The sequence below is a fragment of the Grampus griseus genome, assembly GCF_964374135.1.
Source record: "Grampus griseus genome assembly, chromosome: 1".
NCBI lineage: Eukaryota > Metazoa > Chordata > Mammalia > Artiodactyla > Delphinidae > Grampus > Grampus griseus.
The window spans coordinates 178,406,871-178,434,099 of NC_139017.1; the positions used below are offsets into that span (position 1 = coordinate 178,406,871).

At 53.1% G+C, this 27,229-nt stretch overlaps 1 protein-coding gene and 2 pseudogenes across 3 annotated transcripts in view; 2 read left to right on the plus strand and 1 right to left on the minus strand.

Annotated features, from left to right (window-relative positions):
* Positions 1–27,229, minus strand: part of CAMTA1 (calmodulin binding transcription activator 1) — an 895,524-nt gene that overhangs the window by 744,762 nt on the left and 123,533 nt on the right.
* LOC309831664 (protein FAM136A-like) lies at positions 17,774–18,188 on the plus strand (annotated as a pseudogene). Its single transcript has one exon. The product of its transcript is annotated as a protein FAM136A-like (transcript).
* The window catches only part of LOC309829762 (ubiquitin-conjugating enzyme E2 variant 1-like), a 44,078-nt pseudogene continuing 43,610 nt past the window's right edge, over positions 26,762–27,229 (plus strand). Inside the window, exon 1 of the transcript in view lies at positions 26,762–26,840. The product of the transcript in view is annotated as a ubiquitin-conjugating enzyme E2 variant 1-like (transcript). The remainder of the gene's footprint in view (positions 26,841–27,229) is intronic.

The following is a 27,229-nucleotide window of genomic DNA, read 5'->3' on the forward strand; positions in this document are numbered from 1 at the left end:
AAAAGTATAATTGAGGGAATGGGCTCCAGGGTCTGGCTTCAAGTCCTAGCTCTGTCACTTACCTAAACTTCAGTTTTCTCAACTGTAAAATAAGCAGAATAATATCTACCTCGTGGGATTACAGGAGATGACAAGTTTAAAAGACTCAGCGAAGGGCCTGGCACATAGTAAGTGACGGTGAAGAAGAGGAGGAATACGGTGATGGTGACGATGATGGGAGAGACGGTGGCAATGACGATGGACTCTCTCCGGTTTACAGACAAAAGGTGATCAATACGTGGAAAGCTTGGTGGCTAAGAACTCTGCTCACAGCCCAAATCCGTAAGACAGAACTCTCCTTCCTCCCCCAAGCCTCAGGTCCTGCAGCCTCAGCAGATGCAATCTTGCATCCTTACTCATCAAAGAGAAGGTCAGAGGAAACGCGCCCCTCCCCGTGCCAGCTCACATTCACAGAAACCTCATCCCCTCCTGCCCCCATCCAAAGGCATCCACCTCCAGCCACCGGCAACACAAGGCACCGTCAGAAACACTCGGCGTCATCTCTCCCAACTGCTAATCCAGTTATTGTATTTTACTTTCAGTGGAAATTCCATCACTTTGTACTAAATCCCACCATACACAAAACACTGAGTGGCTTCTCCTGATAAGAAGAGATACAGCCGGAATATTGCCACATTATGTACTGCCTATTATCTGGGCTTTTCTTGTTGAAAATTGCATCATCTTAGGTGCAGGTTAATGGTACGCACTCCGGACGGCCAAGCCAGATTCCCCCTGACCTGCACTCCACGAAATCTGACACATTTCACCCAAGTCGGAGCGCTGCTGCCCTTCCCAGGGTTTCACTGTCCAGAAGGCTCCAACATAAGACAAACAGGAGAGCAGCTCTGTGGCTCATCCTCTAGGCTCGGGCTCATCACTCCAAACGGCTGGACCTCTCACAGACACAAGTCATAAGAACACAGGGGCTGCCCGGGAGCCAGGAGGCCAGGGCTCCAGTCCCAGACTTCCCACCGTGGCAGCCCCGGCGCCTGCCCTCTGGACTCTGTCCTCATCTGGTGAGGAAGAGGGTCCAGCCAGGGCCTCTCTAGGGCTCCTCCTGTCTGAGACGCCTCTCCAGAAACATGAGCATCCACCTTCAGCTTCACAGTCTAGGAAGGAAAATCATTCATTTCCACTGAGAAAGGCCACGGAAAAGTTTACTTCTTGCAAATGTTTTCTTTACAAAAGCCAAATCCCAGAGCTGATGTGATGTGGGGCGGATTAGACAATTAAAGCAGGTGCACAGAATACAAATCTGCACTTGTTCGGCCGGGGCTAGAGAAGATCGCCACCCTTTCCTCCCACAAGTCAATTTACTCGGAGCTAGCAGCCTTCGCTCCAGATAAGCACATTGACTTTAAAATAAAGTGTGCGCCAACAGCTGCAGCCCTGTGACTGGAGCAGGCAGAGATGTGGCGTGGAATGATAATTAAATATATTTTCATCATCCGTCATTTTTTTTTTTGCTGCAGGTGCCAGGGTAATAAATCTGGACTTGCCTCTTTTGTCAGCTGGCAGTGAACACATTTTAACATGAAATCTCCCGGGAGGAATTAAGAGTCACTTGGCCTTGCAAAGGAGAAAGGGTTTTACTTCCAAACTGCCAAGTGGGGAGCTCACAGCTGATTGGTTTCATAATACTTTATTATTTGACAATATATATGCCCCAGGTTGTATTTCAGAATACCACACCTATGGGATAATCAGTGCTCCAGGAGACCTGCCATCCCATTCTAGAATAAAAACTTATTTGGGGAGATTTTCACCGCTATTACTTTTTATGAATCCCAAATTTAATGTATTATTGACTAGGTAGATTCCAGTATTTTAAAACTTTCCCTCTGTTCTTTCAATTCCCCAACAGCCTTTCCCCCCCGGCCCCCATAACACAACTGCAGGGAAATCTGCTGCCTTCGCTGCCTGTCGTGTGAGTTAAGTGCTTTCGATTGGCCCAAGGAGTTTGGATGACTTTTTATTTCGACAGTTTAACAGCTCCTTCTCCCCAGGGGCAGCCCCTAGTGCACAGTCCTCGGAAAAGCCCACTGAAATGGCCCATCAGAGCTTCCTCGAAGCCTTTCCCTCCTCTCTGACCACACGGCCCCTGCAGAACACCTTCCCTGATGAGCTGGCCCAGGAAAGCGGAGGGAACGGGGCACCTGCCGCAGGGCTTCGGGCAGCTCCTGCGGGCCACACACCACCCCTGGAAGGAGGTGAGGGGTTCCACGCACATGTTAAGGCCAGGAACACACGGAGACATGGCCAGCCAGGCAGGGCTGCAGTTACCAAGTCTCCTCCTTCCTCCTCAAAGGAATGTTCTAGAAGGAAATCCTTGCCCAGTGCCCACTCGCAGGGTCACCTGTGGCTCCACCCAGGTCGGCGGGCATTCACACCTGTGGAACCTCTGGCAGGCCACCCGGGCGGATTAAATCTCCACGTGTACTTTGCAAAAGGAAGAGCGGTTTCCTTGCCAGGACTGACCCAGGACCACAAGTGATGGAAGCTTCCACAAGCATCTAGGAATCTGTCAGGTCTGCATTCCTCAGCAGAGACCCCCCAGCTCAATAACAACAAAAAAAATCACATCTTGACATCCTAAGGTCAATGCAAAGTGTCTCTGAAAACGCTTTATAAATCTAACACCCTCTCCTTCTACTGACTGAGGTGTCTTCCCACCAGGCCGCTCATTTGACCCCAGAGCTGCCCCGTGTAGGGGGAACCAGGTGACGACTCCGGAGGAGGGAACCCACAGAGAGTACAGCGTGAGGCTGGATCCCAATCGCGATCCCAGCACGCTTTGTTTTAGAAACGGGAGCCAATTCTAAAATCCATACGGAAGCACGAAGGACCCAGAGCTGCCAACGTGCTCTGAAAGAGAAGGATGGAGAGTTAACACAGCTTTGATTCTAAGGATTTTTTTTTTTTTTTTTTGCGGTACGCGGGCCTCTCACTGCTGTGGCCTCTCCCATTGCGGAGCACAGGCTCCGGACGCGCAGGCTCAGCGGCCATGGCTCACGGGCCCAGCCGCTCCGCAGCACGTGGGATCTTCCTGGACCGGGGCACGAACCCGTGTCCCCTGCATCGGCAGGCGGACTCTCAACCACTGCGCCACCAGGGAAGCCCGGTTCTAAGGATTTTAAGATTTATTATAAAGCTACGGCAGTCAAGTCAGTGGGTTTGGCGTGACGACAGACAACCGATCACTGAAATAGAACAGGGTCCAGAAACAGACCCTCATACCTGTGAACGAATGACTTTCCATAAAGCAGCAAAAGGCAACTCAGTGGAGAAGTGGGAGGCTTTCCAACAAATAGTGCTGGAATAACCGGACATCCACATGCAAAAAAAACAGAAAAATGAACCTCACCCCATATACAAAAATGAACTCAAAGTGGCTTATAGACCTAAGTTTAAATGTATAAAATTTTGGTAAGAAAACATAGGAGAAAATATCTGTGGCCCTGGGTTAGGCAAAGATTGCTTCAATACACCGCCAAAAGCATGAGCTATGACAACAAAATGATCCATAAATTGGACTGCATCAAAATTAATTTCTGTTCTTCAAAAGATACCGTTACGAGAATGAAGAGAAGTCACAGACTAGAAGAAAATCTCTGTAAAGCCTATATCTGCTAAAGGACTTTTTCTAGACTATATATAAAGAACTCTCAAAACCCAATAATAAAAACACAGGGAACCCAATTTTTTGGAAATGGACAAAAGAGTTGAACAGCTATTTCACCAAGAAGACACAGGGGTGGCAATTAAGTGTGTGAACATCATTAGTGATTAAGGAAATGCAGATTAAAACCACGACCAGGTGCCACCAACCACCTACTGGAATGGCTAAAATTAAAGCGAATCCAAAACGGAAGCAGACTCGCAGACACAGAGAACAGACTCGTGGTCGCCAGGGGGCCGGGGCGGGGCGGGAGGGGGGAAGGGGGAGCGTGGGAGTCTGAGGTTAGCAGATGCAAACTGTTACATAGAAGATGGATAAACAACAAGGTCCTACTGTAGAGCCCAGGGGGCTATAGTCAATAGCCTGTGGTAAACCATAATGGAGAAGAATAGGAAAAAGAATGTGTGTGTATATATATATATATATATATATATATATATATATATATATATATATATATGTATGTATGTATGTATGTATAACTGAATCCCTTCACTGTACAGTAGAAATGAACACAGCATTGTAAATCAACTATACTTCAATAACATAAATCTAAAAAAATAATAAAAAGAAAGCGAATGACCATACAAAGTGTTGGCAAGGATGTGAGGGAACTGGGACTCTCATGCCCTGCTGCTGGTTGGAATGGAAAGTGGTACAGCTGCTTTGGAAAGCAGTTTGGCACCTTCCACATGATCCGGGCTTTCCACTTTTAGGTGTTTACCCAAGAGAAGAGAAAGCATACGACCATGCAGAGGCTTGCACACGAATGCTCATATCAGCTTTATTTGTAAGAGTCAAAAACTGGAAGCAACCCAAAGGCCCATCGACAGGTGAATGGACAAATCACCTCCTATCCACACAGTGGAACACTGCTCTTCGATAAAAAGCAATGAACTGATACCTGCAACATGGATGAGCCGCCAAATAATTGTGTGGAGTGAAAGAAGGCAGACGGAAAAAAGAGTGCAGACTGTATGATTCCATTTCTATAACACTCTAGGAAATGCAAACTAACTATGGTGATGGAAAGCAGAACAGCAGTGCCAGGGAAGGAGGTGGGGCGGACCTGGAGTGAGGAATTACAAAGGGGTCCAGGACACTTCTGGGGCGGCTGGGCATTTCATTCTCCTGATCTGGTGATGGTGATGTCAAAACCCACCAAGGTGTACATTTTAAATATGTGCAGTTTATCATATGTCGATGATGCCTCGGTGATGCTATTTTTAGATAAAGACTAAAAAGGTGAAGGGGGCCCCTGGAGCTGTGTGAGGAGGCCCCCAGGATGTGTGCGTGCTGTGAGCAGGGAAAGGAGAGAAAGGAGCCAACAGGAGGAACAGTAATTTGCCCGTGACTCGTGGAGGAAAAGCGCGCATCAGAATTCATTCATTCATTCATTCATTCATTCAGTAAATTGGTGTTCCGAGCCCTGAGGACACAGAGGAAAATATCGTTCTTCTCCTGAAAGAAATTGGGACAAGAACCCTGACTGGTGGGTGCATCACTGTTGTGTATCTTGGCCATAAATTCGTACCATGTGTGCAGGTGTGCAGTGTGAGTGCGCCGCCAGGCTCCCCAGCGGACTGACTTCAGACAAATCACACAAACACTTTGTGCCTCTGTGTCCTCCTCTGTAAAATGAGGATAACAGTCGTATCCACCCTACAGGGCTGTTATGATTCAATCAATTAATATCTGTGTGATTCTTAGAAGGAGGCATCGTAAGCACTCAACCAAGAGCCATATTTGGTGCTATAATTATCACTGCTTTTATGACTAACCCTTCTCAGAGACACCCACCAAGATGTAAAGATAAATCCAGGTGCTGAGATAAATGACTGATTCTACTTGTTTTTCTGTCTCTCCTTACTTTTCCTCATTAAACACGTATTACTTCTAAAGTGAAAGTTTTAAGCAAATGCAAATACACAGATGAACAAATAATCTAGAACACTCGACAGCTCCAGTAGGTACCAGCCCACACCCCCTTTGAACAAGCTCCCTATGGGTGCTCAGCCCGCACCTTCCCTCCTTCCTCAGACAGCCTAGGAGTCTCCCCGCAAAAGCCCCGACCAGAACCTTTATCTGCAGCAGGTTCACAGGTGGGAGGTGTGAACAGAGGTTTCTCTTGGCCCCGGCTTCCTGTAGCCTTTTATGCGAATCAGACTGAGGGCATCTCTGCCCCAGGCAAGGGCTGGTGCGTGGAACAGAGAACGGAAGAATCAAAGCCATGTGGGGCGTGGTCCCACCTGCTCCCGCCCTGGCGCCAGGTGACATGAGGACCCCAGAGAGGCCCATCGTCCCCAGCAGGGGTCTTCTTCCTTACGTGGTGCCAACTGCATGCACCCTATGCCCCAGAGAACAGAGAGGGCTGCTGGGGGGGGGGGGGGCGGTGCAGCAAAAGGGTCCCTCAGCCCCCAAGAGGGGCATAAAGCAGCTGAGGAAACCTGGCCCTGGAGAGGCCAGGGGACAGGGGGGCAGAGCCGTGACCCATACGGGGTGGCAGCCAGGAACCTGAGGAAATGGCAGTAACTGAGGGCCAGACCCCTCCCGCCACCTGCCCCTCACACACCGACAAACCCAGTGGTGGTTTAGGGGCAGCTTTAAATGTGCTGAGAAACCCCAGAATTAAATGAGATTATGTTTCTGCGTCCTGGTGGAAGGAAGGATTGAAGTAGAAACTAAATTCCGTATTGGAGAGACAGACAGACAGCTCCATGTCGCATACCCTGCGCTGTGGCCTGAGGGTGGTCTCTGTCACGGACTTATCTGCGGTCACCACTGGCTGAGGGTTTGTCTTCAGCGGATCGAAGCAGCGCGCGACACAGTGAGGAACGCGGGTGCCAGCCCCGTGGAACAGAACGGAGGGAGCCCTGGACCCTGTCTGGGCACCGGCTCTCCACCAGGGGGACAGGCGTGTGGATGGATGATGACAAGTCTCCAAGGTCCAAGGGGAGGTGAGGCCGGCTCGAAGCTACAGGAGAGGGCATCTGGACAGATCTGGAAGCATCCAGAGACCAACACGGGCATGTGAAGCCCAGCAAAGACAACTTAAGTCTAAAGGGTGGTCCCCCCACCAGAAGCTCACAGCTGAGCGAAGGGGACAAACGTCACGAGAACGAAACAAGGACGGCCTTGGGAGGGTGACCACGGAGTCCCCAAAGCGCTCACTGACGGACTCATGTCGTGTCGTGAGGGTTTCCATCCATCCTCCTCGAGATGAGAGAAGGGCCAATGCAACACGTTCCCAATAAAGCCAAATTGATTTCATCTGAAGAACTGTCCTTCATCCGGAGATTATGTCCTTCCAACTTTTCTGTTCGGAAACGCCGATGATATATGGTCACTGGAATTTTTCAAAGTCTTACTTGGCAAAATTCAAAGTTGGCGACCCTGAACGTCCCTCCTGTTAAAAAAATTCCCGGCTCTGAGAAAGCGCTCGGTGCCGAGAAAACAGCACGATGCAGACGGGGTCTCTGACGGGACTGAGGGGCTGGGGGCCTCCTTTAGACGGGGTCTCACGGACGGCCTTTTTGGGAAGCAACATTTAAAGTGAGACCAAAATGAGCTGCGGCAGCAATGGGAGCGGCTGAAGACAGAGAGGCCAGATGGAGGCGACAGCAAGAGCAAAGGTCCCGCCCGAGTGCCAATGAGCTGGGTGAGATCTTGGAACCGACCCAGGCGAAGGAGGGAGGGTGCAGTGGCCGCAGCTGGAACGGCAGGGAAGGGCCTGTCTGGGAACAAGGCAGGCAGGGGCATCTTCCCAGGGGAGACGGAGGTAATCAACTCTTCCCTGGGAGGGTTAAGATGGGGAAGGCAGGTGGGAGTAAAGGTAAAGAGGAGGGGCTGTGTGAGAGCAGGAATAGCACAGAGGACCTGGGGTGAAGAACCTGTTTAATAAGATGCAGCCCTGCCCGCCTGGTGTACCATCGGCCTAAGACATTCGCACCTGCTGAACAGGAAGGTACAGACACCTGGTTCCTCCTCTGATGCTTGCAGAGTGAGCACGGCATTTTAGAAGTCTTTTCAGACTCGCTGTCTTGTAAACCGAGTGGTTTGGGGGCTCCCTGCCCGTTGAAGCAACGGATTTCAGTACTTCAGGCAGAGGAGAGGACACGTTACCCACCAGAACAACAAAGGGAATTCTCAGCTCTGAACGGCTGGCATGATTTTTGTTAGTGTAAGCAGCATGGCCGCAGATCGGAGAGCATTTTGTTCAGAGGGAGGGTTTTCGGAATCCGGGGCCTGGGTTCCTCCTCGAGTGTGGAGAAGATGCCCCTCCGCACCCTCACCCTTTGGCTGATGCCCAGGCGGGAGGAGAATGAAATGCAGAGGGAGGGAGCGCAGGGAACACCCCTTCCTGTCCCGAGAGACTGGGGAGGGGCCGAGAGGGAGGATGGAGGTGGGCACGAGACCCTCGTCATCTCTCCCACACACACCACCCCCCAGATGGGTACCAGGAGTCTGAGACCTGAGGGTCAATGATCTGCTTCCTGGGTACCAAGGAGGAACCAAAGGCCCTAGGAACACGGTTCCCAAACTGTGCACCCAGGCACCCTGGAGAGCCTCCGAGAACTCATGAGACCACAGGATATTTTAAGTTATGGAGGGAAACAAGCAATACTACATATCTGTCGGACTCCTGTCAGACACCACTGGAATAACAGTTTCACCGTGAGATGAGCCTACGAGCCTTTTGAGGACATCACGTCACTGTGAAGCTGAGTTTTCAGTGATTGCTGACATAAGAAGGACCTGGAAAAAATCCGGATGGAACAGGAAGTGGGGTTGGCGGCACCCAATCTGACTCCGGGATTTGAAAAGCTGTCCAGCCCCCGATGGTCACACATATCCCATTAGTAAGTAACTGGGTAATTTAAGAATGAAATAAAAAATTATGAGTATGATATTTTCAAGCAGCTGTTGTTAGGACACAAATAATTAAGGCTTTTGGATCTAACTGCTTAATAAACGGAACTGTTAAGTATTCTTTGAACTATTAAGTATTCTTAATAAACGGAACTGTTAAGTATTCTTAACGGAACCGTTAAGTATTCTAGGGATGCCATAAAAAAAAAAAGAAAATCACTGAGGCACTCGGGGTGCCAAGAACCAAGAAAGTTTGGAAACTTCTGCTCTGGAGCAGGTAGATGGACGAGACGGAGAGCAATCGTGGACGGCGGCCCGCCTGGAGCTCACGCTCAGGCTGCCGCGTACTGTTCTGGGCAACTGACTTTGGAACAACTGGTTTCATCCGCTAATAACCCTCTTTGTCTTCAAGAGGAATCAGCCCCTACACAGGAGGGTGCAGAACTCTGCTGGGCACAGAGTAAGTGACCAGCGAGTGGTGACTGTTGATCATTCTTATCATTATTACCTTTATTATGGATGTGATACCCCTAGAAGGCAGGGGCACAGAGAGGAAATAAGGCCCCTGCAGCCGTTAAGGCAGTGAGGGGAGGAGCCCCCCAAGACCTGCCCCCAGGTGGACAGACACCCCCAGCGGGTGGCTTTGTGCCCCATGACCTGCGGGCCCCAGCGCCTCGGTGGGAGAAGGCGGGAAGGTTGAGGCCTCTGATGGTCAAGATGCGGAGGCCGCTTTGGAAGGGGCCTTGGAACGCTGAGAAGATAAAAGTGGACCAGCTCCACCTCCGGGGCTGCCTCCCCAGAGGCCAGATGGGCCGGTGGTTCCTGGGGCTCATCCGTCCAGGCTTTCTGCAAGCAGCACCCACGGAGCCACCCGTGGAGTGCAGGGAGCCCTCCCTCAGCCACCACCAGGCCACGAGCACACACCCCTCCCCAAACCCCAAGGGGCAGGGGGAAGTGGGGGAGGGGCGCTCCGAAAGACTGAACAGGGACCCAAAACATCCAGGCAGAGAGGGGTTCCCTCAGGGGCTGATACAAGCCATTCGACTACACTCCCAGAGTGGACCTAAAACCTAGGAGCCCAGCCCTCCGCTCTCGAAAGCAAGGTCAGGCCACGTGGAGAGAAGGAGAGAAGCTACGTTTTCTGTGCGCACCCGGGGCACAATGTAAGTGGACCGGTGACCCTGCAACACACGGGCCGAGGCATCAGAGACGGAGGACGTGAGTGAAGGTGAGCCCTGGGCCGAGCCAGCAGGGCCCACCATGGAGCGGCCCACGGCCCCGTTGCCCCAAAGGATGGATGAGCGATTCCAAAATTCCCCAAGTCCCCAGGCTTCGGGCACCCGCCACCCCAGGGACCTGCAGCCCCCGAGGGCCCAGTGGGGCCAGGGTCAGACTGTGTGGTCCACTCGCCACACCCAGGAAAGCTAGACTAGGTCTCACGAAGAAAACGCCCAGAGAAATCCGACCACGAGGCAAACCCATCCTGCCAGAGTGCATCAAAATCACTGTTTGCAAGATTTCTATCTGCCCCAGTTGACTTGTTTCAAATCCGAAGTGCCAGATTCCCGGTATAGTAACAGAAGGGGTGCTCGTAGGCACGCCGGCTTCCAGTAGAGGCAAAAACCTTCGCTCTCAGTTTCTAAAGTTTATAAATAGCCTCGGAAAAGGAGCTGGAACACGCTTCTTAGTAAATACAGCTGACCCATTTTCCTCATTCTTCACCAGGAATAAAGCGACTGTTACCACGGAAAGTACAGAAGAGTCTAAATATATATTTCCTCCTCACAGGCACCAGATCAGAAAAGCAGCGTCGACACCCAGGAGGCGAAGGAGGGAGAGGCCAGGCCCCCGGTCACCACCCCGCACTCCCGAGGGCCAGGGTGGCAGCGGGTGCCTCTGGGGAGCCCACGCCCCAGGCCTGACTCTCGGCTCCAGCAGCCCTGCTCAAGGTCATGGGGCTCGGCCAGGCCTTCCTTGACCTGCCTCCTCCCCAGCAGCTCCTGTGTCCCCACCGTCTGTCTCCCCAGCTAGTAGGAAAGTTCCAGAAGGGGGACGTCGCCCCTTGGGTTCACTACTTACACCTATTCCTGGAACCTAGCATGTGGTAAGTCAACTCTATGAAATGAACGAGGAGGTGACAGGCGGGCCTGGCTGGCCTGTGCTCCCAGCGCTGTTTCTGATCCTGTCAGCCTCCATCTCGTTTCTACGCAGGAACGTACCCAAGTCGCCCCTTCATCTGAGAAGCCGCAAGCCAGCTTGCATGATGGCCTCGGAGGGGGTCCTTGTTTCTGATGACTTCCATACCTTGGGAAACTGTTTTTCCCCCTCCTTTTGGCAAGAGCTGTAGTATGAAACAATTACCCACCAACCCAGCAGGTCTCAGTGATTCGGAGGGAAAGAACGAGGCCTCTGGGCAGTCCGTGGTGAAGGTTAAGTGTGTCTGTCCATCCACTGCTCTGTGCCGGGTGCTGGCGCCTCCGCAGGCCCATGGGTAGACGTCTGGCCAGCTTCCCCGGGAACTCATTCACGGCCCCCATGCTTCGCCTGGCGCTGGTGGAAGAGAGGTCTCAGAGGGGCTGCAGGCTGGGCAGAAACGCAAAGCCTTCCCCGGTGTTTTCCCAGGAGTCGCAGGGGATGCGGGGGGCGGGTACATGGTGGGGCAGCTCTGCAGGACCTCCTGGGGACGGCGCCTGTCACCCTGAGCAAACAAGAAGGTTCCCCCCTGAGGCTTCAAAGGACAGAGGTCTCTGGGGTGCCTGCCACCCAAGCAGGGAGACACACGAACAGACACACAGCTCGTGGGGCAGAGGCCAGGGACACCCCAGAAGGCTTTCATGGGAGCCGGGGTCCCTGTGGAGGCAGGACACTGGGCCAGACCCGGGCGGGGCTGGGGGATCACCTGGTGTCCAGTAACTAGGAAACAGTGACGGACATGGACTTCCTGCCCCAGCTGACCCTAAACCCCTCGTCTGGGCAGCTCATCCCCACGGAGAGCAACCACGCGGGACCCTCCCCAGGCTGGTGGAAACCTATCTCCCTGCCCCACCTGCTCGCACTTCACCCGGTGCGGCTTGAACAGGTTGCCGGCCCCGTGCTGGGGGCTGGGCTGTGGGCGTCCCCACAGGGCCTGGCCACGTGGCTCTGGGGTGGCCTGCTATCCCTCCTCACCTCCCTGCAAGCCCTTACAGACCTCCCGGACGGGGAGCTGCAGAGCTGAAAGCCAGCAGCCCACGAGCCCACCCCGAGCAGAGGGATTTAATACGGGTCTGCTGTCATCCCTGTCCACGCTCTGGTCCCGACACGGTGACACGAGGAGGCCCCCAACCTGATCACGGATACTCGGGGGCTCAGGCTCGCATCCCCCACACCTCTGCACACCACTGGGCCTGCGCACGGCAGGTGCTCAAGCAGGGCTGCAGGCCGCCTTCTTATAAAGAGTGAGCGCTTGGAGTTCTGCGAGTTTACGCTGTATTCCCGAAGTCTCTGTTCTTTATCAGTTATTTCTCTAGATTAACTTTTTAATTCATCATCTCGCTTATGATCATCAAAGAGCTTAACTGGTACTTACTTGATGGAATCTACCTTATCTATGAAATTTACTACTTCAGAGAAGTGCAAGCAGCGACCAGCAAGCAGAAACGGCCCCCCATCACCAGAGAGCCACCTGCTTTATCCTCCACCAGACTTGTTCCTGGAACAGGTAAGGGGAGGGGGGATCTAAGGTCCCAGCACCCCAGATTAAAACCTGGCTCTCAGGGGAACTTGGGAGCCATGGGGTGGCTTTAGAGCATGTCAGCCAACCCTTTGGCATTTCTCCCAAAAAGAAGGGCATGTAATTCCCCCCTCCTTGAATACAAGCTCACAGAAGCGATGCTATGTGACTTCGTGAAGGCAACACAGCTTCCCCTGGGTTCCCTGTCAGGACTCGCACCTCTAGGGCCCACGTGAGAAGTCTGGCTGTCCTGCCGCTGCCGTGGAGACCACACAGAAGGAGGGAGGCCCAAGGAGCCCCCCGCTGCTCTGCCCCCAGTGGTTTGCGTCTTCCCAGACACGGAGTGAGGGGCCCTCCGGATGACTCGGCAGCACTGGGACCCCGAGTGAGGGTCCCTGGCCCGGCCCAGCCGCCCCCAGAACCAGGAGAGGTGATAATAATAAAGGATTCTGCGAAGCCTGAGGTGACTTGTTATGAAGCCAGAATTAGCTGGAACGATACACAAGCCTTGCTGGCCATGGGGCTCTGGCCAGACACCTTCCCTCCTTTTGCTCGCCTGAAATGAGGGGACCGGGGACCAGGAACAGATTTTTGCTGGACTTTTCTCTTGATTTTAAAAAAACGAGAGACAAAAAGAAAAATCAAAACAAAACAGGTATAATGGAACAAATTCTTCATAAAGTTAAATTCATTCCGTTTGAGAAATACTCTTTATATTGCAATTATGTCCCTCTTATATTGCTGGTATTAGAATATTCTTCCACTTATGAAATGATGATATAGTAGCTGGCCTCTGGCTTTTAATGGCCTCACTTGGTCAAATTAAAACTTTTAAAATTTGACCAGTCTGTGACATCCAAAGTCGGGGATCCACCTGGCCTCAGATCACTTCCATATCTGATAGGCCGTGATTTAAGAAATTCCCTACAGAAAAGGGGAGCTACCTCTCCTCCCGCCAAATATACTCCACAAAGCCCTGCCCCAGCTTATGAGCTCAGACACCTGGCTCCGGTTTAACACGGCTCGTTGGTCACCCAGAGTCGGTCCTTAACAGGCCTGCAAGCCCTTCCACCCGAGGCAGCCCCCTGCCTCAGGCCCCTGGCGTGCCCACCCCGCTTCTGGGGGTGCCCACTCCTCCCACCGGGCCCTGCAGGGCTCCAGGAAGCCTGAGTGGATAAAGAGCCTGAGGCTCAAGCAGAAAGAATTCCTTCAAATCCCAGCAAAAAGGGCCTCGCTTCCTAAGCCCAGCGCCTTCTCCAGCAGCATCTGGCCCATCCGAGGCAGGGCGGCTCGCCCCAGAGAGAAACACACAAACCTCCAGAAAAGGGTGTCTGTCAGCAGATCTGCACTTTCCAAAAACAGCGTGTTTCCAGGTCACGGAACAGAGACACGCCAGCCAGAAAAACGCTGGGCTTGATTTCTGAAACGGTGAAGCCGCCTGGAAGCGTCTGGCCCTCTGGCCTTGCAACCCGGCCAGGTTCACATCCTTTTCTCCCCTGCATCAAAGGGTCTGTGGCCATGGAGAGGGAAGGTGCAAATCCCTCTAGCCATGGGACGACGACCAGGGTGTCACGGCAGGATTACTGGGCTGGAGCGTTTTCTAACCCGCACGGCATCGGCCGCCCTAAAGCACCCGAGAGCCGGCGGCATCCCTCCCTTTGCCCAAATCCAGGTGTGCGGTGGCCCCAGGCTGAGGCCCCTGAGGGGGTCCAGGCTTCCCTGGGAGGGGGTATGGGCAGGACAGGCTGTGTTGATGCCTTCCTGATGCCACATAAATACCATTTTGAAGCCACCACAGTATTTCTCGAGCACAAACAGTACAGTAAAGCCAAGACATTTATATGCAGTTGGGAGACATTTATCCTGTGACAACATTCTATTCCAATGACTTTTCTATTGCCACCAATGATTAATGATGTAAATTCTGTCACTTGGGATGATGGATGCAGGGCAGCTAAGGGGCCTCGCATAGATTACCCAAACCCCGGCTTCCCATAGGCTCCCAGGACAAAAGTGGCCTGGGCTTCAGTCAAGCGTAAACGTAAAGTTCTTTGAGATTAAAACAGCAGTCTTCTCGCCCAGAGCGGCCGGTTCAGGACTGGGGGAAAGGCTCCTCTTCCTCAAACATGTTTTCTCTCTTCGGCGTCAGGGCCGCTCCATGAGCTCCAGTCAAGAAGTGCATAATTCTTTGCAGAGAGGAGCTGGGAAGGCCTTCGCCACAGCAGGAAAGTTAGAGGCAGGCGAGCAGGGCCCAGGGCCTCAGGGGGTCTGGGCCCCCAGGTGCTGGGTCTGACGCAGCCCCACCAACCTAGGTCCCAGGCAGACCGAGCTCCTCCCTGCTTCTCTGCTGTGGTCCTGCTGGGCCACTTGGTCCAGTGACCCGCGTCTTCTCCCAGGGCCCCAGGGTCTCTGAGGTCCTGCCATTGTCCTGCACCAAAGAGGGCGAACGTCCCCCTTGAGAAGGCCTCGCTGCTGCTGCTTGGCGGTTCTCCCTCTGTCTCCCCTTAAATGCTGTGTCTCTGGGGGGCTCGCTGAGGCTCTCCTTCCCTCTCACTCCACTGCGCCCCTTGGGGGCTTCTATCTACTCCCCGGGCCGTAGCTGCTGCCGACTCCCGAAGCTGTGTTTCCCAGGCCCTCCTTGATTCTGAGCTTTACACTCACAGATCCTACTGCCCGCGGGTGTCTCCTAGGGGCCTCCAACCGCAGGCTTCCGTACACCCCGGGGTCCCACGTGGCAGTGAACGCGACCTCCTCCAGCCCAGCAGGCCAAGACAGAAGCCCTGGAGCTGTGCTGGCTCCCCTCCGGCCCTCACCCTCCAGGTCGGACTGATGACCAAGTCCTACAGAGTCCTCTCCTTAACAATGTCTCGAACCTGTCACTTCTCTCCCACTCTGGCCCAGTTGTCACTGAGATTAATGGCAGCAAGTTCAGGGTCTCTGAACAGTTTTCCTCACGTACGGTCTTGCCACCGTGGCCCTTCCTCCGAGCAACAGAAATCGCATCAGCCGCCTGACCCGGGCCCCCCGGTGTCTCCCCAGGCTCGTCACACACGCTGGTCACCGCCGTCAGGGCTCCGCTCCGCCTGGGGCAGAGACAGCTCCAGCACCCCGACCTCTGCCTCGCTCCATGCTGCACACTCTCTGGACTTCGGGCGGTTTCTCGGACACGCCGTGCTCTGGATGCCACATCTTCACGGGGTAACTCCACCTGCCTGGAACAATTCCCTCTCCCCTGCCCCCTTCACCTGCGACCTCCTGCTCAGCCCCCAGGTCTCAGCTTAGCCATCGCTCACTCAGAGAAACCATCCCTGACCCCCCCACCAGAGCACACGGGCTTTGCTGTGGGCTCCAGGAGTGGTCTGTGATCCTGTCCTCCTACCCCCTGACACACCGCCCCCTCCCCACGGGGTGAGCTCGGGGTTCTCGTCGATCCTGGCCATTAGCACTAGGCCCGAGCACTTCACACGGCGTCAGCGCAGAATAAGCGTCCGTTACAGGGTTGCTCAGTGGGGACACCGAGTAGGGAACCTCTCTGCATGTTGGGCATCTCCCCTCCCACCCGCCCTTGAATGCAAAGTCCTTGAGGCCCAGAACTCTGACAAGTTCGTTTCTGGACCCCTGGGGAGCCCGTCACAGGTCTTGCACAGAGTAGGTGTTCAGAACATGTTTACGGAGAAACCAGCAGAGAAGAAAGAAAAAGACCTCATATAAAAAGCCCAGGGAACCTAGAAAATCAGTCGCCTCATTCATAAGGCAAAGGCTTAAAAGTTTAAAGACGGAGAGAGAATGGATGTGCAGTGCGCAGCGAGCATGCGGGCCTGTAAATCAAGCTGTTGTAAATGCCACGGGAGAGCGGCTCGGTTTCCCTGCAGAAACGCGGGAAGCAGCTGTAATTCAGAGGTAAGGCGGGCCTTACAGGAACTCGTGGGTCTGGATTCCTGGCACTCCTAACTCAATTTGGCCATCTCTCTCAGCGTCCTTTCTTGGAAAACAGATGCGCTTTCTACTTTGTGATGCCTGGGAAAGGCCTGGCTCTGCGCTGACAGGTGGGGGAGCCCCAGCCAGGGAGACACCCGGAGAGTTCTACTGTCCTGGGGATTCCCACCCGGTGGCAGGAGAAAGCACAGAGGAAGAACGCAGACACACTGTGTACCCCGGCCCCCTTCTCGACCCCTTCCCAGGCAGCGTGGTCACCTCCGAGGCAGCTGGGCCTGGGAACAGGAGGGCGTTCACAGGACGTGCCCTGGAGACTTGGGGGCTCCACTGCCCACACCCAGCGTGAGGGACCCACCAGAGAGCAACCGGCCACAGACCGGGGTGGGGAGGGGGGCATCGGTCCCACGCCGGCAACTGGGAGTGGCATGATGCTGGGACCAGACTCTTGTTTGTAAGGTGGAGGGCTACCCCGCCTCCAGACCCCGACCTCAGAGAAAGGCTTGGTCAGCAGCAGGGCTGCCTGTTCGCTTCCTCAGCGACCGTGAACATCACTGACTCTATCCTCCTCCCCAGACCAGCGTCTCCCACCATGCCAGTGGCCACAGCTGCTGGAGGGGGAGGCCAGAGGCCCACGGCTGCCTCTGGCTCATTCACCACATGGGCCCTCATGCCCTCCACGGCACACCACCTCCTCTCGCCCCCAGGCTCTGCCCGTGGACCTGCCTCCAGCAAAGAAAGTCCAGCCCTCCCTCTCCATCCAGGCTGCGCTGGGCTCCCCCATCTTGAAAAGCAAGGCTCGCTCAGCTCTATTCTCCCCATCCCCCCTCCTCTGGCCACTCCTCACCTTCTTGTGAAACTTCTCAAACTGCAGTCACACCGACACCTCACCTCCGAATCAGGAGGCTGGGCAGGAAAAGAACTCAGGAGCAAGTCCCCAAGAGGACCGGACAAAGGAGTTATGAGATGCAGAAATTCTGAGACCTTCGAAAACTGCTAGATTTCTTAGTTGACTGAACGCACATACCCCACTACAAAAATTATCTTCCAAGTCTGGTTTTTAGGTTCCTGGAGTAAAAGAAGTGAAAAATCTAATTGCTGAAACCTTCATAAATACGTGCATTTTTGTGGCTAAAACTACCTAAATGAATCCACTTTTGCCTGACAAAGTAGAGGAGTCCAAAGCTCCTGGATTTTAAAAGTTTCCATTAAGGCAGCTTTTCCTTTTTCAAAAAATAGTGACTAGAAAAATAAATCAGAAGGCTTCATGAAGCCCAAGGCCAATAGGAGACGGCCAGGACGAGGCTCCCTGACAAGTCCGGCAAGCCCGAGCAGGGCGGTGTCTCCTACTTTTCTTATTTCTGAAGCAGCTCCGGCCAAAGGCGTGCCTTTGAATCGTACAGAATTAGAATTCGGCTGTGGTTTTTCCCCAGGCAGTACAGTATGTCTCCATTGGTGCTACAGCAGGCTCGTAAATTAAGATAAAAAGCTGGTGAGCATGTGGGCGCCGGCGCGGCAGGGAGCTGCGCGGGGTCGCCATGGCAGAGCTGCAGCAGCTCCGGGTGCAGGAGGCGGTGGACTCTGTGGTGAAGAGTCTGGAGAGAGAACATCCGGAAGATGCAGGGCCTCACGTTCCGGTGCAGCACCGGCTGTTGTGAGGACGACCAGGCATCCATGCAGCAAGTGCACCAGTGCATTGAGCGCTGCCATGCACCTCTGGCTCAAGCCCAGGCCCTGGTGACCTGCGAGTTGGAGAAGTTCCAGGACCGCCTGGCCCTGTGCACTATACACTGCAACGACAAAGCCAGAGGTTCAATAGATGCGGGGAGAAAAGAGCTTCAGGTGAAGCGGCGGCTGGAGAGTTGCGTGACCAAGTGTGTGGATGGCCACGTGAACCTCATCCCAACCAAGACCAAGAAGATGAAGGAGTCTCTCTCGTCCATTGGGAAATAGTTGTCTGCTACTGGCCATCGGGGCTGAAGGCAGGAATCTATTTAAAAAGAGGAACGGGGATTTGGGTTTTCTAAGGAAAGTTTATGAATGAGGAAATTAAGGATGGCAGCAAGTTTAAGGCCTATGTCACTTGCCTCTGGACACTGGTTCTTTGTGTGTGAATCCTAGAAAGTGAAAAAACCTGGTGCTAAAATTTGGGTCAGAGATAGCACAGCAGAGTTTCTGTGAGGCTGAATTTCATGTGGCCAGGGCTTATCCCGGCAACAGGGAGTCTCCCTTGCACCAAACCAGAGCCCTCCAAGGTACCAGATTCTCTTAGTACACAGATACCAGCAGGCTGGCAGGTTCACCTGACCCGCCTATGAGCTGGTGGGGTGTGAGGAGAGCTGTTTCTGTTCGTTGCCAGCCTCCTGTTTGTCTGAAAGATCACTACAACATGTTCCACAAACTGGAAGTAAAACAAAATCCAGGAGGGTCACTAATTTAGAAGGGGAAAGGGGGCCTCTGGGGCTTTGTTTTGCGTGGTTTTGTTTTATGTACAAGGGCATGAAGCTACTTTAAGATGTAGAGTTGGGGGAGGTAGTTTGGATAAAAACTTTGAAAGGGTCCTTGCGGATGTTCAGTTCTGGCCGTCAGAATGTGCATGTGCATTTCTTAAAATTCTCACACATGACATCTTTCAGCCTGGAGACCCTGCAAAAACATAAGAAGTGCTATCACACTGGCAGGGGAAGCAAACCTCCCCTCTAACTGGCAGCCGTGATGAGCCCTGAGGCTGTCTGCAGCAGAGTCAGCAGAGTGACAAGACAATCTTGCAGTGACACTCACCCTTGAAGGGAAAGGGGATTTTGACTGTGCTGTATGCTGGTATTCAGGAATGAACAGCGAAAGAGGAATTGTTAGCTGCTTATTAATTAAGAGAGTTATGAAGTACTGGCTTTGGAAAAATCTGGTTTCCATAAAACAAAATAGAATGAAAGCCTAAACCCAGTATTGCTTACTTTGCCCCCTGTGATAACAGAGCTCTGTTGAAACAATCCCTTGGCAACACGAAGGTCAAAGGAGAAAAAGTCAGCAACTCAGGGGCGAGCTGTGACTCCTTTAGAGCAAAAAACGGGCCAGCCCCCCGTTACCAAATACCGCTTGTGCGACATGCATTGTTCCTGCCGCAGTTCAGGCACCTTATCGTTTTATTAAGGACCTTGTTGTGTTTTTACCAACTTATTACTTGATAACATAGCCTGTCTGTTTGCTGTTTCAAGACTGTGACACATTTCCCTAGTGGTTTGGTTTTAAAAATAAATAAGACTTAATTTTTCTTCAAAAAACAAAGCTGGTGGGATGGAGACAAGAATGTGTTCCTGCGGAGGGGAGAGAAAGCAGCAGAACACTGGCCCCAGAGTTGGTGGCTCCTGGCACCTCCCTGGCTAACAGGGGCTGCCCGTTTCCTCAGACCTGCTGAACTAAAAGCCCCGACTTCCGCAAGCCAGGCCTAAGCGGGCTGCATCTCAAAGAGGGAAAGGTCTGTGACCCAACCAATGCACCTGTGCCACCCTCCCTATGGGTCTGCCTGGGACCAGGCGCTGAGAAGAGACTGAGAGCAGCCCATGTGGCCTACAACTAGTACCACTGGCCAGAGGCCACGATAAATGGCCATGGATGGCCACTAGCTAGGCCATCCTAGCTAGTAGCTCTGTGTGTGAATTGCTCTGCCTTAATTCAAGTGCACATTCATTTACTTGAGAATTCAGTACTTGTTAAATGTATCAGGTGCTGTCCTAACACCAGAGGCACAACAGTGGAAAAGCCCTGCCTTCTTGCAACCTACATTCAACTGGGGGAGGCAGGCAGCAACCAGAATCCCTCAGAAGTGATCAAGTGTGATTATGCTCAGCACCCCCACAGGCAGTTTAGACCATCTGACAGAGACCCTTGCCCTAGTGCAGGGTCTTTGCCCTCTCTCGAGATGCTGACACGAACCCTGTGCTCCAGACAAAACGGACTATTCATTTGCCTCCAAATCCATCCTTGCCTGCTCCCATGCCTGCATTTGTGTTATTCCTTCCCCTAGGAAGGGCCCCCTCTTTACCTCTCAAACACCCTACTCTGCCTTCAGAACCAAAATCCATGCCACCTCCTCTGCGAGTCTCTCCTGGTCCCCTCCCCACATCTCCCTCCTCTGCACGTTCCTCAGCTTGGTCTCCAGCATGGAGTGCGGAGCCCGGCACAGCACAGTTTGAGGGGCTCGCACAGAAATGCTCATCCATAAAGCAACTTAAAAACACTCAGGAAGAGAAAGAACAGCATTCAGGGTAGGAAACAGTTAGTGGAAGCTTCCAGGAAGAAGCTGACCTGAGTCTCTGCTGGAAGAAGCTAAGTGGGGTGAGGGAGGAGCAAGGTACTCTAGGCAGGGGCCAGCACCTGGCCAAAACCTCCCAGGGATCAAGCAGAATGCCTCCCTTGCCATGACTGCACTGTGCTGGGGAGGGCACCCCAACAAGGATGGGGGTGTGGGGAACCCCAAAGGCAAGTGGCTCTGGGGGGACCCACAGGCTCCCCAGCAGTGCAATGAGCAACCTGATGGAGCCAGTGTCCAGCTGTGTGGGACTCACAGGTGGGGGGCGTAGGGGACTCAACCTCCCCAAGCATCTGAGCCAGAGGATGTGGCGGCCAGAGCAAAGATGAGGGCTCCAATCTAGAGGCCAGGGGGAGAAACTGGCCCCAGAAGTCCAACCCCTCCTCCATGGCCTCTGTCCCCAGGAACGTTCACACATAGAGAAGGAAGGGTGGCACTTAGGCCCTTTCAGAGAGGGGGAACTGAAGCATAGATAACGTGACTCACTCAAGGTCATGGCACACTGACGGCAACCTGGGTAGGTCACACCTGTAGCTGGACGGGGGTGCTGGGGAAAGCAGCCCAGCGCTGGCGTTACAGGGCGTGGGCTGGGTTCAAATCCTGCCTCTGACTTACCAGCGGGGTACCTTTGGGCAGGCTACTTAACCTCATGGAGCCCAAGCTGCCTTCCCTACAAAGTGGGAACAGAAACGCCTCCCCAGCTGCCTGACCGGGTAGTGGGAAGTATTCTGTGACCCATGTATGGCAATTGGCAGTGGCCTGGCTCAGCCCAGAGTGGCTACAACAGAGTATCCCCTGCGCACTGGGGTCAAGTCTTCTGCTGAGAGGGAGACAGTGGGGACCACAAGGGAGCTGGGAGAAGCTGTCAGCCAGGAGGACAGGTGCTGGGAGGACTGACCAAAGGGACGCCCCCCACAGGTAGGGCACCCCCTGCAGAGGGAGAGCGTCTCAACCCAGCCGGTCACCAAGTGGAAATTACGAACTTCTCCACTGCGGCAGCAGAAATACCAAGGTTATTTTGAAAAGTATAAGAAATGTTAATTCCCTGGGGCTCTTTATGTAAAGATAGACTAGAATCAAGAGGATGGAGTGGCTCCCAGGAAACTGACAGGAAGAGAGATGCACGTTAATATTTCATTAGTGTCCCATTAGCAAGATAACACACGTTTTCACACTTGGTGACTTCTTGGGAATAATGTCTTATTCAGAAACAAACGGGGCCACCACTGCCGCTTACCCTGCTGGCCTGCGAAGCATGCTGCAGCAGCCAATCGGAAAGGACTTGACCTTCAGGGTTATGGCTACCCCAGCCAGTGAACTCAAGAGTGTGTGACTTCCTGGGAGGCTCCTAAAATACCTGCTAATCCAGATGAAACCCAAGCAACTGGGGTGAAAACGTAGGGAGGCAAAGCCTTCCTTATGCTTCTCAAACCAGGCTTGTACTGCTCACCCCTCCAGGCCACACACCACCTGAGGGATCCTAACACCCTGGCCATCACCTCTGGCTCTACAGTTACAGCTACAGTGGAGGGCAGGGGAGGGGAGGCAAGGGGGCAGGGATTCAGGAAGATAAGGGGTGGGGTGTCCTTAGCTACCATTGTGCAAATCACTGTCACTTTCACTTGCTCAGCAAATATGTACCAAACACCTAGCGTGTGCCAGGAATAAGCTTGAGGCCGGGCACAGGGCAGGAAGCAGACAGCAGGCACGGAAGCAGAGAGAAGTAATGAAGTTTGAGGGTTTACGTTTCACAGCAGACCCAAGAGGCAGGCTCGGTGTTCCCATTTTTCAGATGATGAAAATAGCTCAGGGAAGTCAACTGCCCTCCACAGCTCAAGCCACAGACTCGGCTGCCTGTCCTTACAGCCGGAGGCAGGGATGCGGTAAAGGGAGGGGCCTGGCAGGAGGGCTCTGGGTCCTGGACCTGCTCTGCCCTTGTTGGTCTACCTTTCGGGGCATTTAGAGATGACAAAACACATGCAAAGACTCTGCAGATGAGCTTTGTTTCCAGGCTTTCAGGTGTGTCACTAAGGTCTTATTTTCTGGATGGACGATAATTGCCAGCAGGTGGGACAATCGCTCAGCCCGCTCCTCCCCGTCGCCCACGAGGGCACGAGGTGCCAAAGAAAACGAGCACAGGCAGGGCCCTCCCAGCTCAGAGGAGCCACCTTCATTCATGTGGCCTCCCGGGCGCCCCAACGCCCTCCAGGGACCGCCTTACGGACTGCACTTCCTGGTCCTTAACAAAAGTCATCATCTGCGTCCGAGGAGTAGAGGGCATCTGGCCTCCAGGGACACCCTCCCCATTTCCCTCTAATTTGATCTATTAATTTAAAGCAAAGGAAGCTGCCAGGAGTGGTGGGCACAGGGGATGGCTGTGAGGATGTAATTAACGCAGCTGCTCCAAACGCAAGGTGATGCCTCATCAACTCATTAGCAGGTGTACAGCAATTTAGGATGACAGCCTGGAGGACGGCAATGGGGACACGCAGCCACCTTCCAGGTCCGTGCCTCGCCCGCCACTTCAGTTTCCTGGCTGTCGAGCAATGACAAACAAAGCTCTCCCAGCAGAAGGCTCCGAGCTGCCGGAAGCCCAGCAAGAGGTGCTGGTGCCGGAATGGCTGGCGGCCTGGGGGCCAGGCCCAAAGCACCCCGGACCCAGCTAACCACAGGGTCCCATGCAGAGACCCGCTAGGGGACAGGAGAGCACAGCTCCAGCTTTTTTTTTTTTTTTTTTTTTTTTTTGCCGTACGCGGGCCTCCCACCGCCGCGGCCCCTCCCTCCGCGGAGCACAGGCTCCGGACGCGCAGGCCCAGCGGCGACGGCTCACGGGCCCAGCCGCTCTGCAGCACTCGGGACCCTCCCGGAACGGGGCATGAACCCGCGTCCCCCGCCCCGGCAGGCGGACCCTCAACCACTGCGCCACCAGGGAAGCCCTCAGCTCCAGCTTTTAAATACTTCCCCATTAAAGAGTCAGCGTGGGTTCCTGACCCTGTTCGCTGCGCTCTGCAAACACAGGAGACAAAGATGGACCAAGAGGACGTGGTGGCCTTCCCAAACCACGACCTGCTGGAGGGACACAAGTTAAGCAGAGGGCTGCTTCCAAACATCACATCAAGTCATTTTAGCATTTTCCCTTCAAGAAACAAGACCAGCTAACCTATAAGGGAAAAGAATCTGAAAAAGGATAGATAGACAGATACATAGATACATAGATAGATGGATATATACCTGAATCGCTGTGCTATACACCTGAAACACGTTGTAAATCAACTATACTTCAATTTAAAAATAAATAAATAGGGAGGGAGATGCAAGAGGGAGGAGATATGGGGATATATGTATATATATAGCTGATTCACTTTGTTATAAAGCAGAAACTAACACACCATTGTAAAGCAATTATACTCCAATAAAGATGTAATAAATAAATAAAGTGGGGGGAAATATAAATAAATAAATAAGAAACTGAATGAAGAAAAAGAAACAAGACCAGCATTTCTCCCCACTTCCAAAAAAAAAAAATATATATATATATATATATATATATATATATCTATATATATCTATCTCTAACTGGCTTCATCTTGTAAGCCTCAAATACAGCAGAAACATTTCAGTAGAGAGGGTTAACCCTGCAAAGTTATGCTCCAGCCTGGCTCCAAAGAGACACACGGGTAGTTTTGGGCCACCCAGGTGACTCTACCCATGCAGAAGCTGGAAGATAACTGGGGAAAAAAGAAGAAAAAAGGTTACCATACTGGTGTGTTGACATGACAACCCTTCTTTTCTTTCCCAGCAGGTCGCCTAGGTAAAGCCCTTGGCGGCTCTGGAATCACCTGGATTGTGAACTTCAATGATGACCCAGCAGAAGAAGATACACAAAGTGTCCCTTCGATCCCTGAGCAGCCACCTGGGCCCAGAAAAAGTTAACACTGCTTCAGCACATCTGCTCCACAAGGGCAGTGAGGGGGTGTGGCCAGACCCCAGGGCCCAGTCACGATACAGATAAAGCCAAGAACAGAGAAGGGACGGCTGCAGACCCCACAATGGCACATCGTGAAAGGCCCACGGACTCGGGGACCAGTGAGCGGGACGAGGTTAGCTGCTCAGAGCTCGAAACAGGCTGGGCCGCCCTCAGGGTGAAGAGCAGAGCAGATGCAGGAAACTTTCCTTGGTGTTAGGGTAACATGGGAGGGAGGAAACCCAGAAGCCGCCATCCCCTCTGAGAGCTGAGCCCGAAAGAACCAGACCCGGACAGCTCACTCGGGAGCTCTTCACAAGTCTTTTCGCGCACACGTATTAATTTCACCCGGGTCACACTCACGATCTGAGGTCACCCCAGGGAGGCAGGTGGGTACACCCAGGCCTCACCTGTCACAGGGCTGCCTCTGGCGGGCCACCCCACCTGCTGCGCTTAGACCCACATTACAAATGAACAGCTCTACAGCCGCACCAGCTCCTAGGAAGACTAGAGCCTTCTCTACCCCAGCGATCTCTCCCCCTCGCACACAACTGCAGCTCTGCCAGGTATAGCTCAGTCCTCAGCTGTGCCAACTGACCCAGGGGTCTGCTCTAGGGCCCCACCTCAGGGTGGAGACCACGTTCACCTGGGAACTGCGCCCCTGTTGGAGAGGCCCCGGGGCCCAGCAGCCCCGAGGCGGGCCCTTTCTGGCTATGAATTTCCAGATGGTGGCTGTTCCCGCCCCGCCCCAAGGGGCCAGCAGCATTTCTATGATTTTTGCTTAGAAAGAAGAGTTAGTCGTATTTCTCTTCCAAATGCAGCTGGAACAGGGAGGCAAAACTGACCTTTCACACGTATTTTGCATTAATTCAGAAATACTCTATCCGAATAAAGAATACGAGGTGACTTTACTTCACGCACCCTTTCATCTAAATTATTAAAAGCCCACATATAATACTTCGGACGACCAAAGCAGACAAATTTTTTCTCTTAAGGCAAGCAAATCCTCATTTTCCTGGAGAGTAAAAGAGAACGTGCAAGTCAGCCCGCTTAATCCTACCTGCCTCCATTGAAAAAACAGAAAAGGGATTAGGATGTAAAATGACCAGGATGCTTGTGGTTACTATTGTACTTCACCATGTTATTCTTTGATTCGATGCCTTTTAATTAAATTTAAATTGATCGAGCAGTTTCAGCAATGATTTCTCAATACTCATGTGTGATTCTGAAGATGCTAGAATCTGGCTAAATTAATACTTCACGCTCACCTGCCAATAACAACTCCTGGTGAAAAATTGCACATTCAGGAGGCTGGCAAAGACTGTCCCACTAAGTAGTGCTGGGAGGACGAGGCAAGGAGCATCTCAGGACAGATTCCCAGCTACCTGAAGAGTCTGGTCTCACAACATCGTACACAATGCCTCGTGAGTAGTATTTTTATGAGAGTTGAATCAAAGCGTATTTTTAAAAATTTTATGTCCACCTTCCCAACTCCACTCCAAGAAAATAAAATGGATGCAGATTTTGGTTCACGACTGTGAACTCAGACTATGCCAAACCCGGAGAAGGGTGACAGGACCAGTGTCCTAAGAGGCTTGAATTTATGGGGAGAATCAGGAGGTGAGCAAGTTGCCAATTCGCTGACACAAAAACCTTTTCTTGGGGAAAACGCACTGAACTTTCTTTCAGTCTGCTTCTTGAATACTCTAGCTTAGCATCTGCAGTGAGCTGCAAAGTGTCCTGTGTGCCAGGAAACAGATAAGCTGTGGGTAAAAGGGCTGTATGGTGGGAGCAAGACAGAAGCACCGGGACTTCCCTGGTGGCGCAGTGGTTAGGAATCCACCTGCCAGTGCAGGCAACAGGGGTTCGAGCTCTGGTCCAGGAAGATCCCACACACCGCAGAGTCCGTGCGCCACAACTACTGAGCCTGCGCTCTAGATCCCGCGAGCCACAACTACTGAGCCCACACGCCACAACCACTGAATCCGTGCGCTGCAACTACTGAGCCCACGTGCCGCAACTACTGAGCCCACGCGCCACAACTACTGAAGCCCGTGCGCCTAGAGCCCGTACTCCACAACAAGAGAAGTCACCGCAATGAGAAGCCCGCGCACGGCAACAAAGAGTAGTAGTCCCCGCTCGCCGCAACTAGAGAAAGCCTGCACGCAGCAACAAAGATCCAACGCAGCCAAAAATTAATTAATTACTTAAAAAAAAAAAAAGACAAAAGCCCCGGCCATCCACCTGCGCAGCATGGAGAGCAGCTGGGAGTCCTCCACAGATGCCAGGCACCCACTCTGCCAGGCTCGGAAGGCCAGGGGCCACAGTGGAGGTTGGGCATTAAAAACCCCTTCCTGTGCCTTATCTGCAGGGAGACGGATAAGACGCAAGGAGGTGGTGCGTGTCAGGCAGCTGAGGTGCCTTGAAGAAAACCAGCAGACACACAGGGTGAGGGGTGCTCTTCGATGGGGTGACAAGGGGAGCCATGTGAACGGGGCATCTGAGCAGAGCTGAGGGGAGGAGGCGTGGTAAGAACGGTCTGGGGTTCCAGGCAGAAGGAACACAAGTACGCAGCCATCAAGAACACAGGAGCTGAAGCCAGACCACCCGAGGCCCGGAGGTCACGGGCGGGCTCTAGATTTCACCACAAGCACGATGGGAGCTCAGCTGGGCTTCGCGCTGGCTTCTGTTTGGGGGCAAGCGCAGAGGGCAGGCAGGCTG